Consider the following 17,380-nt stretch of genomic DNA (forward strand, 5'->3'; position numbering starts at 1 on the left):
GAAATGATATTTAAGGATATCTGAAAAATTCAAAACACGTTTGAAAATATTAGAATTTAGTGAGCTTATAGAAAACAATTAAATATTTTAGTTATGATCGTGAAAAATCTATTTAAAAATTTAACCGCAGCTTTTACTGTACAGTCAAAAATCTTTCATGCTAACAGAAAGATTTGCGTTACTTCTTTTATTTTAGTACTAAATTTTATATCACTCTCCGATGAATGAACTGTAAAAGATTTAGCAACAAAACTGAGCTATAAGAGGAGAAAAAAAAACTGCATTTAACTTTTCTTGTTTGTTTCTGTAAATTATTTAAAAGTAAAAAGGGAAATAAAATCACAACAGAAAAAAAAAAGGGTACAGAAGCAAAATATTCAAAATATGAGGAAAAACTGTTCTGTCCCTCGGTATTTCAAGTGAAAACGGAAAACTTTCGCACTTTAATTTTCGGAAATTAAAAAAATTATTGCATTTTATTTAATCATGTAAAAATTAAAATTTAAAATAGCAAAGTATTCGAAAGGAATTATTCAGAAATTTTCCTTAAACCTAACTGTAATTTCCAAGATTAAATGACTGAGACTTTTGACACAACATATCATTGCGATACTGAGTAGATATTTGTAAAGGCAAATATTTCACTTATTTTTCCATCAAAACTTTCCAGAAGTAGGTCAAGGAAAGTTTACATACCAATGCACAGATGTCTGATCGAAGTACTTTAGAATATTTCGTTTTTAGGAAGGATATCCTCTACAATTAAATTAAACGCTGTAGTTGTCAAGAATTTGGCTCTGTCGGAAATTCAAATTTTATTAAATAACGTGCCAACTACTGCTTTATTAGACACTGGAGGCCAGTCCAACATTTTGTCGCAAATACGGAGCATGCATCGTACAAGTCTTTGCCTTCCATATGCTTTTCAATCACAAACAACCCTCCTACGTGACTACAGTTTTTGAACCATCTGTATGTATCGGAATATAACTGCTGTATTCATACCTATGCTCAAAAAGGTGTCTATATACCCTCTTGTTAATGGTTCATTGTCAGTATGGCAGAAAACATCCAGAAGCCGAATTTCTGAATTATCAAAGGCGGGATATCAAGAATCTTTACCACTTTCTTCATTCACATTATACATGGAGCATTTTACTTGAGCTCCTGCAAAAAACGGAAGTAAGCAAAGAGACCGTGCTGCAAATAATACGCTATAACAGCTATCAAATGTATAGACTAGGATGGTCAAGTTGAGACATTATACCAAAACAGTTATAAGATTCTATCTAAATTGGTTGTCCTCTGCAGCTAGAACACTTGAGAATTGTGAAGCGCCTAATCGCTTACTTCTACTTTAATAACAAGTTCAAAGAAGGCTTAAATTACCGTTTTAACAGACTCAATATTTATAGTTGGCTAAACCTGGGCTTATAAGAAGCTTCCACTTGGGCTCTAACTTAAGATAGAATATAAGAAACTAATCTAATGCTTACTAAATAAAAACTAGCCGAAGCTGCAGAGAAATACCAAACAGAACTGGCCCTTATTTAAAGCTCACCAGCGATTACTAGCAGGCACGTAACAATACGGCAGAACGTAGTACGATATGGCTTAAAGCAAAAACGTGGACGGCAGCCAGAACACGTTCTAATAAGAACTTCTAAGCTCTTCTACTGAAGTGACGGAAACTTCAACTTAAATACTAGTTCTACATCCTTTATACAAAAACTACGATCCTGAAAACTCATTCTGACTGGAAATTGTAGGTGGGAAAGGGAGAAATTAAGGGAAAGCTTATTCAAAAATAAAAATAACTATTAGAAATTTAAAATAAATCCCTACATAGTAATGAAGCAGCAGCTACTCTCATCTCAACTAAGTAACGGGTTTAAGCAGTAAACATATAGATTATATACAGATGTTTTGAAGGCTCCAGAACAATTCCGCAGATGCCGAGGATGAACAGAATCTAGGTTCAACAAAATAAAAAATTCGTGTTGATCCAAACGACTGAGCCATATACCAGCCTAGAGCGGATGTGTGTCTTACAAATGCGGAGCAGCGAGCCAAGCTCTGCAGCCCAAGAGGTATTCGCCAAACGTTTCAAAAGATTAGGCATTCTGGAAAACTTAAACTTCAAGTACAAGACGTGTGGATGGAAAGTCAGCTTTCGGTCTCCCAAAACCTTCACTTCGAATGCAATTGGAATTAATGACCCTTTAAGTTGAAGCTCAGGAGGAAGATTTCTCTTTCTGCAAAAGTGCAAGCTAATATTGTTCTGTTTCGCAAATACCAATCCACATTTCTTTGACTATGTTTAGCTCTTGTTAAGAACAGTCTGTAGCTGTCTGTTCACATCTGCACCTTGGCAACTTATATGGAGGTTATCAACACATAATCATACCGAAACAGTTGCAGAAAATTCCTTTAGAATAAAATTTATTTTTGAACTAAACAATGTAACACCGAGAGCATAGCCTTGAATTGTACCCTTCTTTTCTTGTGCGAAGACATCTGACAAAACAGGCCCCAAACTTTCTTGAAAATTCTTTGTCCTCAAAAATATTCTGTAGGAAAAGTTGCAGGTTGACGCTTAAGTTTCTTGCTTGAAGATCATGCAAAATGCCATGTCGCTATGCCTTATGGTAAGCCTTTACTATATAAAAAAGACAGAAAGGAGATGGTTTTTATTCTCACAAAGGCTTTACAAATGGAGATTTCAAAAAAAAAAAAAAAAAAAAAAAAAAATAGCGTACTATCATTTGTCGTTCTACCTTTATGGAAACCACTCTGATATGGGGAGACTGCCTTGTTCGTCTCCAAATAATTGACTATGTGTCGATTACTTGGTTCAAGCTTGGTTGGTCAATTATTTGAAGCGATTACAAAAAGGTTGCAAGCGCAATGGACTGATAATCCGAAAGATTCTTCAGATCTTTGCCTACCTTAGCTATGAGAATGACAACAATGTTTTGCCCACACTGGGGATTATATGCTTCTTCCATATTTGATTGTAAAGCGCAAGAAGAAAAGTCGGTGTCTTTTAAAGAAGAGATGCTTCAGCATTCGCTTGGAAAGATTGTGCCTGTAACTAAGTGTAACTTGTCCCAGGTACTTGAATAGAAGTGTAAACGACTTACCGCTATGTCTGAGATGAAACAGAACTTAAAAAGGTGTAAAAGATCCTTTTATTAAGAACTTAATAATTTAAAATAAAGCACTTCTTGTGCTTACAAAAGCAGCCACCATTTACGGTGTAACTCAAGAGAAGTAAATTCAAATTAAAACAAAATTAAGTCGTAAGTTATATGCAGAAGGCTACGCAGAACTGATTAACGTGCAAGTTAGCACAAGCCTGTACCGGTGTGACTAACCCTATTGGAAATAATAATTCATTGCCGAAGACAGACTGCTAGCTAAGAATTAGAACTAGTAATGTGGCCTTTAGCAGGTGGATTAAACAATCCAATAAATCTGATTAAACAATCCAAAACTTCCCTTTAAATACTGGCTCTTTCTGCCTCATTTGAATATGCCCGAACTAAAAATTAGCATTCTGGCATAAAAACTTAAAAAGAGAATGACAGTAAGCTATTTAACATAAAATATCTGGTTAGATAACAATAAATAAATCCTTACACTGTAACAGATATTAAGTGGAGGTTTACCAGCTACAGCTTTCTCAGAGGATAGCTTGTCAGAAAAAAAAAAAAAAAAAAAAAAAAAAAAAAAAAAAAAAGCAGCAAAAGTCTCACGAGCCGTATTCTGAATTCCTTCTTTTGTGCTAATCACTTGGCCATATCAACAAGACACCCATCTCATCAAGATGATCTCTTGAAAGGCTAGGGTGCGTATGGATTGCTACACACATACTCACATAAGGTGAGACCCTGAGGGTCAACAACAGAAATAATATAAAAAATTCCTGAAGAAATTTGAAAAGGAAATGATATTTAAGGATATCTGAAAAATTCAAAACACGTTTGAAAATATTAGAATTTAGTGAGCTTATAGAAAACAATTAAATATTTTAGTTATGATCGTGAAAAATCTATTTAAAAATTTAACCGCAGCTTTTACTGTACAGTCAAAAATCTTTCATGCTAACAGAAAGATTTGCGTTACTTCTTTTATTTTAGTACTAAATTTTATATCACTCTCCGATGAATAAACTGTAAAAGTTTTAGCAACAAAACTGAGCTATAAGAGGAGAAAAAAAAACTGCATTTAACTTTTCTTGTTTGTTTCTGTAAATTATTTAAAAGTAAAAAGGGAAATAAAATCACAACAGAAAAAAAAAAGGGTACAGAAGCAAAATATTCAAAATATGAGGAAAAACTGTTCTGTCCCTCGGTATTTCAAGTGAAAACGGAAAACTTTCGCACTTTAATTTTCGGAAATTAAAAAAATTATTGCATTTTATTTAATCATGTAAAAATTAAAATTTCAAATAGCAAAGTATTCGAAAGGAATTATTCAGAAATATTCCTTAAACCTAACTGTAATTTCCAAGATTAAATGACTGAGACTTTTGACACAACATATCATTGCGATACTGAGTAGATATTTGTAAAGGCAAATATTTCACTTATTTTTCCATCAAAACTTTCCAGAAGTAGGTCAAGGAAAGTTTACATACCAATGCACAGATGTCTGATCGAAGTACTTTAGAATATTTCGTTTTTAGGAAGGATATCCTCTACAATTAAATTAAACGCTGTAGTTGTCAAGAATTTGGCTCTGTCGGAAATTCAAATTTTATTAAATAACGTGCCAACTACTGCTTTATTAGACACTGGAGGCCAGTCCAACATTTTGTCGCAAATACGGAGCATGCATCGTACAAGTTTTTGCCTTCCATATGCTTTTCAATCACAAACAACCCTCCTACGTGACTACAGTTTTTGAACCATCTGTATGTATCGGAATATAACTGCTGTATTCATACCTATGCTCAAAAAGGTGTCTATATACCCTCTTGTTAATGGTTCATTGTCAGTATGGCAGAAAACATCCAGAAGCCGAATTTCTGAATTATCAAAGGCGGGATATCAAGAATCTTTACCACTTTCTTCATTCACATTATACATGGAGCATTTTACTTGAGCTCCTGCAAAAAACGGAAGTAAGCAAAGAGACCGTGCTGCAAATAATACGCTATAACAGCTATCAAATGTATAGACTAGGATGGTCAAGTTGAGACATTATACCAAAACAGTTATAAGATTCTATCTAAATTGGTTGTCCTCTGCAGCTAGAACACTTGAGAATTGTGAAGCGCCTAATCGCTTACTTCTACTTTAATAACAAGTTCAAAGAAGGCTTAAATTACCGTTTTAACAGACTCAATATTTATAGTTGGCTAAACCTGGGCTTATAAGAAGCTTCCACTTGGGCTCTAACTTAAGATAGAATATAAGAAACTAATCTAATGCTTACTAAATAAAAACTAGCCGAAGCTGCAGAGAAATACCAAACAGAACTGGCCCTTATTTAAAGCTCACCAGCGAATACTAGCAGGCACGTAACAATACGGCAGAACGTAGTACGATATGGCTTAAAGCAAAAACGTGGACGGCAGCCAGAACACGTTCTAATAAGAACTTCTAAGCTCTTCTACTGAAGTGACGGAAACTTCAACTTAAATACTAGTTCTACATCCTTTATACAAAAACTACGATCCTGAAAACTCATTCTGACTGGAAATTGTAGGTGGGAAAGGGAGAAATTAAGGGAAAGCTTATTCAAAAATAAAAATAACTATTAGAAATTTAAAATAAATCCCTACATAGTAATGAAGCAGCAGCTACTCTCATCTCAACTAAGTAACGGGTTTAAGCAGTAAACATATAGATTATATACAGATGTTTTGAAGGCTCCAGAACAATTCCGCAGATGCCGAGGATGAACAGAATCTAGGTTCAACAAAATAAAAAATTCGTGTTGATCCAAACGACTGAGCCATATACCAGCCTAGAGCGGATGTGTGTCTTACAAATGCGGAGCAGCGAGCCAAGCTCTGCAGCCCAAGAGGTATTCGCCAAACGTTTCAAAAGATTACGCATTCTGGAAAACTTAAACTTCAAGTACAAGACGTGTGGATGGAAAGTCAGCTTTCGGTCTCCCAAAACCTTCACTTCGAATGCAATTGGAATTAATGACCCTTTAAGTTGAAGCTCAGGAGGAAGATTTCTCTTTCTGCAAAAGTGCAAGCTAATATTGTTCTGTTTCGCAAATACCAATCCACATTTCTTTGACTATGTTTAGCTCTTGTTAAGAACAGTCTGTAGCTGTCTGTTCACATCTGCACCTTGGCAACTTATATGGAGGTTATCAACACATAATCATACCGAAACAGTTGCAGAAAATTCCTTTAGAATAAAATTTATTTTTGAACTAAACAATGTAACACCGAGAGCATAGCCTTGAATTGTGCCCTTCTTTTCTTGTGCGAAGACATCTGACAAAACAGGCCCCAAACTTTCTTGAAAATTCTTTGTCCTCAAAAATATTCTGTAGGAAAAGTTGCAGGTTGACGCTTAAGTTTCTTGCTTGAAGATCATGCAAAATGCCATGTCGCTATGCCTTATGGTAAGCCTTTACTATATAAAAAAGACAGAAAGGAGATGGTTTTTATTCTCACAAAGGCTTTACAAATGGAGATTTCCAAAAAAAAAAAAAAAAAAAAAAAAAAAATAGCGTACTATCATTTGTCGTTCTACCTTTATGGAAACCACTCTGATATGGGGAGACTGCCTTGTTCGTCTCCAAATAATTGACTATGTGTCGATTACTTGGTTCAAGCTTGGTTGGTCAATTATTTGAAGCGATTACAAAAAGGTTGCAAGCGCAATGGACTGATAATCCGAAAGATTCTTCAGATCTTTGCCTACCTTAGCTATGAGAATGACAACAATGTTTTGCCCACACTGGGGATTATATGCTTCTTCCATATTTGATTGTAAAGCGCAAGAAGAAAAGTCGGTGTCTTTTAAAGAAGAGATGCTTCAGCATTCGCTTGGAAAGATTGTGCCTGTAACTAAGTGTAACTTGTCCCAGGTACTTGAATAGAAGTGTAAACGACTTACCGCTATGTCTGAGATGAAACAGAACTTAAAAAGGTGTAAAAGATCCTTTTATTAAGAACTTAATAATTTAAAATAAAGCACTTCTTGTGCTTACAAAAGCAGCCACCATTTACGGTGTAACTCAAGAGAAGTAAATTCAAATTAAAACAAAGTTAAGTCGTAAGTTATATGCAGAAGGCTACGCAGAACTGATTAACGTGCAAGTTAGCACAAGCCTGTACCGGTGTGACTAACCCTATTGGAAATAATAATTCATTGCCGAAGACAGACTGCTAGCTAAGAATTAGAACTAGTAATGTGGCCTTTAGCAGGTGGATTAAACAATCCAATAAATCTGATTAAACAATCCAAAACTTCCCTTTAAATACTGGCTCTTTCTGCCTCATTTGAATATGCCCGAACTAAAAATTAGCATTCTGGCATAAAAACTTAAAAAGAGAATGACAGTAAGCTATTTAACATAAAATATCTGGTTAGATAACAATAAATAAATCCTTACACTGTAACAGATATTAAGTGGAGGTTTACCAGCTACAGCTTTCTCAGAGGATAGCTTGTCAGAAAAAAAAAAAAAAAGCAGCAAAAGTCTCACCAGCCGTATTCTGAATTCCTTCTTTTGTGCTAATCACTTGGCCATATCAACAAGACACCCATCTCATCAAGATGATCTCTTGAAAGGCTAGGGTGCGTATGGATTGCTACACACATACTCACATAAGGTGAGACCCTGAGGGTCAACAACAGAAATAATATAAAAAATTCCTGAAGAAATTTGAAAAGGAAATGATATTTAAGGATATCTGAAAAATTCAAAACACGTTTGAAAATATTAGAATTTAGTGAGCTTATAGAAAACAATTAAATATTTTAGTTATGATCGTGAAAAATCTATTTAAAAATTTAACCGCAGCTTTTACTGTACAGTCAAAAATCTTTCATGCTAACAGAAAGATTTGCGTTACTTCTTTTATTTTAGTACTAAATTTTATATCACTCTCCGATGAATAAACTGTAAAAGTTTTAGCAACAAAACTGAGCTATAAGAGGAGAAAAAAAAACTGCATTTAACTTTTCTTGTTTGTTTCTGTAAATTATTTAAAAGTAAAAAGGGAAATAAAATCACAACAGAAAAAAAAAAGGGTACAGAAGCAAAATATTCAAAATATGAGGAAAAACTGTTCTGTCCCTCGGTATTTCAAGTGAAAACAGAAAACTTTCGCACTTTAATTTTCGGAAATTAAAAAAATTATTGCATTTTATTTAATCATGTAAAAATTAAAATTTCAAATAGCAAAGTATTCGAAAGGAATTATTCAGAAATATTCCTTAAACCTAACTGTAATTTCCAAGATTAAATGACTGAGACTTTTGACACAACATATCATTGCGATACTGAGTAGATATTTGTAAAGGCAAATATTTCACTTATTTTTCCATCAAAACTTTCCAGAAGTAGGTCAAGGAAAGTTTACATACCAATGCACAGATGTCTGATCGAAGTACTTTAGAATATTTCGTTTTTAGGAAGGATATCCTCTACAATTAAATTAAACGCTGTAGTTGTCAAGAATTTGGCTCTGTCGGAAATTCAAATTTTATTAAATAACGTGCCAACTACTGCTTTATTAGACACTGGAGGCCAGTCCAACATTTTGTCGCAAATACGGAGCATGCATCGTACAAGTTTTTGCCTTCCATATGCTTTTCAATCACAAACAACCCTCCTACGTGACTACAGTTTTTGAACCATCTGTATGTATCGGAATATAACTGCTGTATTCATACCTATGCTCAAAAAGGTGTCTATATACCCTCTTGTTAATGGTTCATTGTCAGTATGGCAGAAAACATCCAGAAGCCGAATTTCTGAATTATCAAAGGCGGGATATCAAGAATCTTTACCACTTTCTTCATTCACATTATACATGGAGCATTTTACTTGAGCTCCTGCAAAAAACGGAAGTAAGCAAAGAGACCGTGCTGCAAATAATACGCTATAACAGCTATCAAATGTATAGACTAGGATGGTCAAGTTGAGACATTATACCAAAACAGTTATAAGATTCTATCTAAATTGGTTGTCCTCTGCAGCTAGAACACTTGAGAATTGTGAAGCGCCTAATCGCTTACTTCTACTTTAATAACAAGTTCAAAGAAGGCTTAAATTACCGTTTTAACAGACTCAATATTTATAGTTGGCTAAACCTGGGCTTATAAGAAGCTTCCACTTGGGCTCTAACTTAAGATAGAATATAAGAAACTAATCTAATGCTTACTAAATAAAAACTAGCCGAAGCTGCAGAGAAATACCAAACAGAACTGGCCCTTATTTAAAGCTCACCAGCGAATACTAGCAGGCACGTAACAATACGGCAGAACGTAGTACGATATGGCTTAAAGCAAAAACGTGGACGGCAGCCAGAACACGTTCTAATAAGAACTTCTAAGCTCTTCTACTGAAGTGACGGAAACTTCAACTTAAATACTAGTTCTACATCCTTTATACAAAAACTACGATCCTGAAAACTCATTCTGACTGGAAATTGTAGGTGGGAAAGGGAGAAATTAAGGGAAAGCTTATTCAAAAATAAAAATAACTATTAGAAATTTAAAATAAATCCCTACATAGTAATGAAGCAGCAGCTACTCTCATCTCAACTAAGTAACGGGTTTAAGCAGTAAACATATAGATTATATACAGATGTTTTGAAGGCTCCAGAACAATTCCGCAGATGCCGAGGATGAACAGAATCTAGGTTCAACAAAATAAAAAATTCGTGTTGATCCAAACGACTGAGCCATATACCAGCCTAGAGCGGATGTGTGTCTTACAAATGCGGAGCAGCGAGCCAAGCTCTGCAGCCCAAGAGGTATTCGCCAAACGTTTCAAAAGATTACGCATTCTGGAAAACTTAAACTTCAAGTACAAGACGTGTGGATGGAAAGTCAGCTTTCGGTCTCCCAAAACCTTCACTTCGAATGCAATTGGAATTAATGACCCTTTAAGTTGAAGCTCAGGAGGAAGATTTCTCTTTCTGCAAAAGTGCAAGCTAATATTGTTCTGTTTCGCAAATACCAATCCACATTTCTTTGACTATGTTTAGCTCTTGTTAAGAACAGTCTGTAGCTGTCTGTTCACATCTGCACCTTGGCAACTTATATGGAGGTTATCAACACATAATCATACCGAAACAGTTGCAGAAAATTCCTTTAGAATAAAATTTATTTTTGAACTAAACAATGTAACACCGAGAGCATAGCCTTGAATTGTGCCCTTCTTTTCTTGTGCGAAGACATCTGACAAAACAGGCCCCAAACTTTCTTGAAAATTCTTTGTCCTCAAAAATATTCTGTAGGAAAAGTTGCAGGTTGACGCTTAAGTTTCTTGCTTGAAGATCATGCAAAATGCCATGTCGCTATGCCTTATGGTAAGCCTTTACTATATAAAAAAGACAGAAAGGAGATGGTTTTTATTCTCACAAAGGCTTTACAAATGGAGATTTCCAAAAAAAAAAAAAAAAAAAAAAAAAATAGCGTACTATCATTTGTCGTTCTACCTTTATGGAAACCACTCTGATATGGGGAGACTGCCTTGTTCGTCTCCAAATAATTGACTATGTGTCGATTACTTGGTTCAAGCTTGGTTGGTCAATTATTTGAAGCGATTACAAAAAGGTTGCAAGCGCAATGGACTGATAATCCGAAAGATTCTTCAGATCTTTGCCTACCTTAGCTATGAGAATGACAACAATGTTTTGCCCACACTGGGGATTATATGCTTCTTCCATATTTGATTGTAAAGCGCAAGAAGAAAAGTCGGTGTCTTTTAAAGAAGAGATGCTTCAGCATTCGCTTGGAAAGATTGTGCCTGTAACTAAGTGTAACTTGTCCCAGGTACTTGAATAGAAGTGTAAACGACTTACCGCTATGTCTGAGATGAAACAGAACTTAAAAAGGTGTAAAAGATCCTTTTATTAAGAACTTAATAATTTAAAATAAAGCACTTCTTGTGCTTACAAAAGCAGCCACCATTTACGGTGTAACTCAAGAGAAGTAAATTCAAATTAAAACAAAGTTAAGTCGTAAGTTATATGCAGAAGGCTACGCAGAACTGATTAACGTGCAAGTTAGCACAAGCCTGTACCGGTGTGACTAACCCTATTGGAAATAATAATTCATTGCCGAAGACAGACTGCTAGCTAAGAATTAGAACTAGTAATGTGGCCTTTAGCAGGTGGATTAAACAATCCAATAAATCTGATTAAACAATCCAAAACTTCCCTTTAAATACTGGCTCTTTCTGCCTCATTTGAATATGCCCGAACTAAAAATTAGCATTCTGGCATAAAAACTTAAAAAGAGAATGACAGTAAGCTATTTAACATAAAATATCTGGTTAGATAACAATAAATAAATCCTTACACTGTAACAGATATTAAGTGGAGGTTTACCAGCTACAGCTTTCTCAGAGGATAGCTTGTCAGAAAAAAAAAAAAAAAGCAGCAAAAGTCTCACCAGCCGTATTCTGAATTCCTTCTTTTGTGCTAATCACTTGGCCATATCAACAAGACACCCATCTCATCAAGATGATCTCTTGAAAGGCTAGGGTGCGTATGGATTGCTACACACATACTCACATAAGGTGAGACCCTGAGGGTCAACAACAGAAATAATATAAAAAATTCCTGAAGAAATTTGAAAAGGAAATGATATTTAAGGATATCTGAAAAATTCAAAACACGTTTGAAAATATTAGAATTTAGTGAGCTTATAGAAAACAATTAAATATTTTAGTTATGATCGTGAAAAATCTATTTAAAAATTTAACCGCAGCTTTTACTGTACAGTCAAAAATCTTTCATGCTAACAGAAAGATTTGCGTTACTTCTTTTATTTTAGTACTAAATTTTATATCACTCTCCGATGAATAAACTGTAAAAGTTTTAGCAACAAAACTGAGCTATAAGAGGAGAAAAAAAAACTGCATTTAACTTTTCTTGTTTGTTTCTGTAAATTATTTAAAAGTAAAAAGGGAAATAAAATCACAACAGAAAAAAAAAAGGGTACAGAAGCAAAATATTCAAAATATGAGGAAAAACTGTTCTGTCCCTCGGTATTTCAAGTGAAAACAGAAAACTTTCGCACTTTAATTTTCGGAAATTAAAAAAATTATTGCATTTTATTTAATCATGTAAAAATTAAAATTTCAAATAGCAAAGTATTCGAAAGGAATTATTCAGAAATATTCCTTAAACCTAACTGTAATTTCCAAGATTAAATGACTGAGACTTTTGACACAACATATCATTGCGATACTGAGTAGATATTTGTAAAGGCAAATATTTCACTTATTTTTCCATCAAAACTTTCCAGAAGTAGGTCAAGGAAAGTTTACATACCAATGCACAGATGTCTGATCGAAGTACTTTAGAATATTTCGTTTTTAGGAAGGATATCCTCTACAATTAAATTAAACGCTGTAGTTGTCAAGAATTTGGCTCTGTCGGAAATTCAAATTTTATTAAATAACGTGCCAACTACTGCTTTATTAGACACTGGAGGCCAGTCCAACATTTTGTCGCAAATACGGAGCATGCATCGTACAAGTTTTTGCCTTCCATATGCTTTTCAATCACAAACAACCCTCCTACGTGACTACAGTTTTTGAACCATCTGTATGTATCGGAATATAACTGCTGTATTCATACCTATGCTCAAAAAGGTGTCTATATACCCTCTTGTTAATGGTTCATTGTCAGTATGGCAGAAAACATCCAGAAGCCGAATTTCTGAATTATCAAAGGCGGGATATCAAGAATCTTTACCACTTTCTTCATTCACATTATACATGGAGCATTTTACTTGAGCTCCTGCAAAAAACGGAAGTAAGCAAAGAGACCGTGCTGCAAATAATACGCTATAACAGCTATCAAATGTATAGACTAGGATGGTCAAGTTGAGACATTATACCAAAACAGTTATAAGATTCTATCTAAATTGGTTGTCCTCTGCAGCTAGAACACTTGAGAATTGTGAAGCGCCTAATCGCTTACTTCTACTTTAATAACAAGTTCAAAGAAGGCTTAAATTACCGTTTTAACAGACTCAATATTTATAGTTGGCTAAACCTGGGCTTATAAGAAGCTTCCACTTGGGCTCTAACTTAAGATAGAATATAAGAAACTAATCTAATGCTTACTAAATAAAAACTAGCCGAAGCTGCAGAGAAATACCAAACAGAACTGGCCCTTATTTAAAGCTCACCAGCGAATACTAGCAGGCACGTAACAATACGGCAGAACGTAGTACGATATGGCTTAAAGCAAAAACGTGGACGGCAGCCAGAACACGTTCTAATAAGAACTTCTAAGCTCTTCTACTGAAGTGACGGAAACTTCAACTTAAATACTAGTTCTACATCCTTTATACAAAAACTACGATCCTGAAAACTCATTCTGACTGGAAATTGTAGGTGGGAAAGGGAGAAATTAAGGGAAAGCTTATTCAAAAATAAAAATAACTATTAGAAATTTAAAATAAATCCCTACATAGTAATGAAGCAGCAGCTACTCTCATCTCAACTAAGTAACGGGTTTAAGCAGTAAACATATAGATTATATACAGATGTTTTGAAGGCTCCAGAACAATTCCGCAGATGCCGAGGATGAACAGAATCTAGGTTCAACAAAATAAAAAATTCGTGTTGATCCAAACGACTGAGCCATATACCAGCCTAGAGCGGATGTGTGTCTTACAAATGCGGAGCAGCGAGCCAAGCTCTGCAGCCCAAGAGGTATTCGCCAAACGTTTCAAAAGATTACGCATTCTGGAAAACTTAAACTTCAAGTACAAGACGTGTGGATGGAAAGTCAGCTTTCGGTCTCCCAAAACCTTCACTTCGAATGCAATTGGAATTAATGACCCTTTAAGTTGAAGCTCAGGAGGAAGATTTCTCTTTCTGCAAAAGTGCAAGCTAATATTGTTCTGTTTCGCAAATACCAATCCACATTTCTTTGACTATGTTTAGCTCTTGTTAAGAACAGTCTGTAGCTGTCTGTTCACATCTGCACCTTGGCAACTTATATGGAGGTTATCAACACATAATCATACCGAAACAGTTGCAGAAAATTCCTTTAGAATAAAATTTATTTTTGAACTAAACAATGTAACACCGAGAGCATAGCCTTGAATTGTGCCCTTCTTTTCTTGTGCGAAGACATCTGACAAAACAGGCCCCAAACTTTCTTGAAAATTCTTTGTCCTCAAAAATATTCTGTAGGAAAAGTTGCAGGTTGACGCTTAAGTTTCTTGCTTGAAGATCATGCAAAATGCCATGTCGCTATGCCTTATGGTAAGCCTTTACTATATAAAAAAGACAGAAAGGAGATGGTTTTTATTCTCACAAAGGCTTTACAAATGGAGATTTCCAAAAAAAAAAAAAAAAAAAAAAAAAAATAGCGTACTATCATTTGTCGTTCTACCTTTATGGAAACCACTCTGATATGGGGAGACTGCCTTGTTCGTCTCCAAATAATTGACTATGTGTCGATTACTTGGTTCAAGCTTGGTTGGTCAATTATTTGAAGCGATTACAAAAAGGTTGCAAGCGCAATGGACTGATAATCCGAAAGATTCTTCAGATCTTTGCCTACCTTAGCTATGAGAATGACAACAATGTTTTGCCCACACTGGGGATTATATGCTTCTTCCATATTTGATTGTAAAGCGCAAGAAGAAAAGTCGGTGTCTTTTAAAGAAGAGATGCTTCAGCATTCGCTTGGAAAGATTGTGCCTGTAACTAAGTGTAACTTGTCCCAGGTACTTGAATAGAAGTGTAAACGACTTACCGCTATGTCTGAGATGAAACAGAACTTAAAAAGGTGTAAAAGATCCTTTTATTAAGAACTTAATAATTTAAAATAAAGCACTTCTTGTGCTTACAAAAGCAGCCACCATTTACGGTGTAACTCAAGAGAAGTAAATTCAAATTAAAACAAAGTTAAGTCGTAAGTTATATGCAGAAGGCTACGCAGAACTGATTAACGTGCAAGTTAGCACAAGCCTGTACCGGTGTGACTAACCCTATTGGAAATAATAATTCATTGCCGAAGACAGACTGCTAGCTAAGAATTAGAACTAGTAATGTGGCCTTTAGCAGGTGGATTAAACAATCCAATAAATCTGATTAAACAATCCAAAACTTCCCTTTAAATACTGGCTCTTTCTGCCTCATTTGAATATGCCCGAACTAAAAATTAGCATTCTGGCATAAAAACTTAAAAAGAGAATGACAGTAAGCTATTTAACATAAAATATCTGGTTAGATAACAATAAATAAATCCTTACACTGTAACAGATATTAAGTGGAGGTTTACCAGCTACAGCTTTCTCAGAGGATAGCTTGTCAGAAAAAAAAAAAAAAAAGCAGCAAAAGTCTCACCAGCCGTATTCTGAATTCCTTCTTTTGTGCTAATCACTTGGCCATATCAACAAGACACCCATCTCATCAAGATGATCTCTTGAAAGGCTAGGGTGCGTATGGATTGCTACACACATACTCACATAAGGTGAGACCCTGAGGGTCAACAACAGAAATAATATAAAAAATTCCTGAAGAAATTTGAAAAGGAAATGATATTTAAGGATATCTGAAAAATTCAAAACACGTTTGAAAATATTAGAATTTAGTGAGCTTATAGAAAACAATTAAATATTTTAGTTATGATCGTGAAAAATCTATTTAAAAATTTAACCGCAGCTTTTACTGTACAGTCAAAAATCTTTCATGCTAACAGAAAGATTTGCGTTACTTCTTTTATTTTAGTACTAAATTTTATATCACTCTCCGATGAATGAACTGTAAAAGATTTAGCAACAAAACTGAGCTATAAGAGGAGAAAAAAAAACTGCATTTAACTTTTCTTGTTTGTTTCTGTAAATTATTTAAAAGTAAAAAGGGAAATAAAATCACAACAGAAAAAAAAAAAGGGTACAGAAGCAAAATATTCAAAATATGAGGAAAAACTGTTCTGTCCCTCGGTATTTCAAGTGAAAACGGAAAACTTTCGCACTTTAATTTTCGGAAATTAAAAAAATTATTGCATTTTATTTAATCATGTAAAAATTAAAATTTAAAATAGCAAAGTATTCGAAAGGAATTATTCAGAAATTTTCCTTAAACCTACCTGTAATTTCCAAGATTAAATGACTGAGACTTTTGACACAACATATCATTGCGATACTGAGTAGATATTTGTAAAGGCAAATATTTCACTTATTTTTCCATCAAAACTTTCCAGAAGTAGGTCAAGGAAAGTTTACATACCAATGCACAGATGTCTGATCGAAGTACTTTAGAATATTTCGTTTTTAGGAAGGATATCCTCTACAATTAAATTAAACGCTGTAGTTGTCAAGAATTTGGCTCTGTCGGAAATTCAAATTTTATTAAATAACGTGCCAACTACTGCTTTATTAGACACTGGAGGCCAGTCCAACATTTTGTCGCAAATACGGAGCATGCATCGTACAAGTCTTTGCCTTCCATATGCTTTTCAATCACAAACAACCCTCCTACGTGACTACAGTTTTTGAACCATCTGTATGTATCGGAATATAACTGCTGTATTCATACCTATGCTCAAAAAGGTGTCTATATACCCTCTTGTTAATGGTTCATTGTCAGTATGGCAGAAAACATCCAGAAGCCGAATTTCTGAATTATCAAAGGCGGGATATCAAGAATCTTTACCACTTTCTTCATTCACATTATACATGGAGCATTTTACTTGAGCTCCTGCAAAAAACGGAAGTAAGCAAAGAGACCATGCTGCAAATAATACGCTATAACAGCTATCAAATGTATAGACTAGGATGGTCAAGTTGAGACATTATACCAAAACAGTTATAAGATTCTATCTAAATTGGTTGTCCTCTGCAGCTAGAACACTTGAGAATTGTGAAGCGCCTAATCGCTTACTTCTACTTTAATAACAAGTTCAAAGAAGGCTTAAATTACCGTTTTAACAGACTCAATATTTATAGTTGGCTAAACCTGGGCTTATAAGAAGCTTCCACTTGGGCTCTAACTTAAGATAGAATATAAGAAACTAATCTAATGCTTACTAAATAAAAACTAGCCGAAGCTGCAGAGAAATACCAAACAGAACTGGCCCTTATTTAAAGCTCACCAGCGAATACTAGCAGGCACGTAACAATACGGCAGAACGTAGTACGATATGGCTTAAAGCAAAAACGTGGACGGCAGCCAGAACACGTTCTAATAAGAA

Source organism: Stegodyphus dumicola, chromosome X2, assembly GCF_044657685.1.
Source record: "Stegodyphus dumicola isolate Sdum_Otavi_A_Nest chromosome X2, ASM4465768v1".
Taxonomy (NCBI): domain Eukaryota; kingdom Metazoa; phylum Arthropoda; class Arachnida; order Araneae; family Eresidae; genus Stegodyphus; species Stegodyphus dumicola.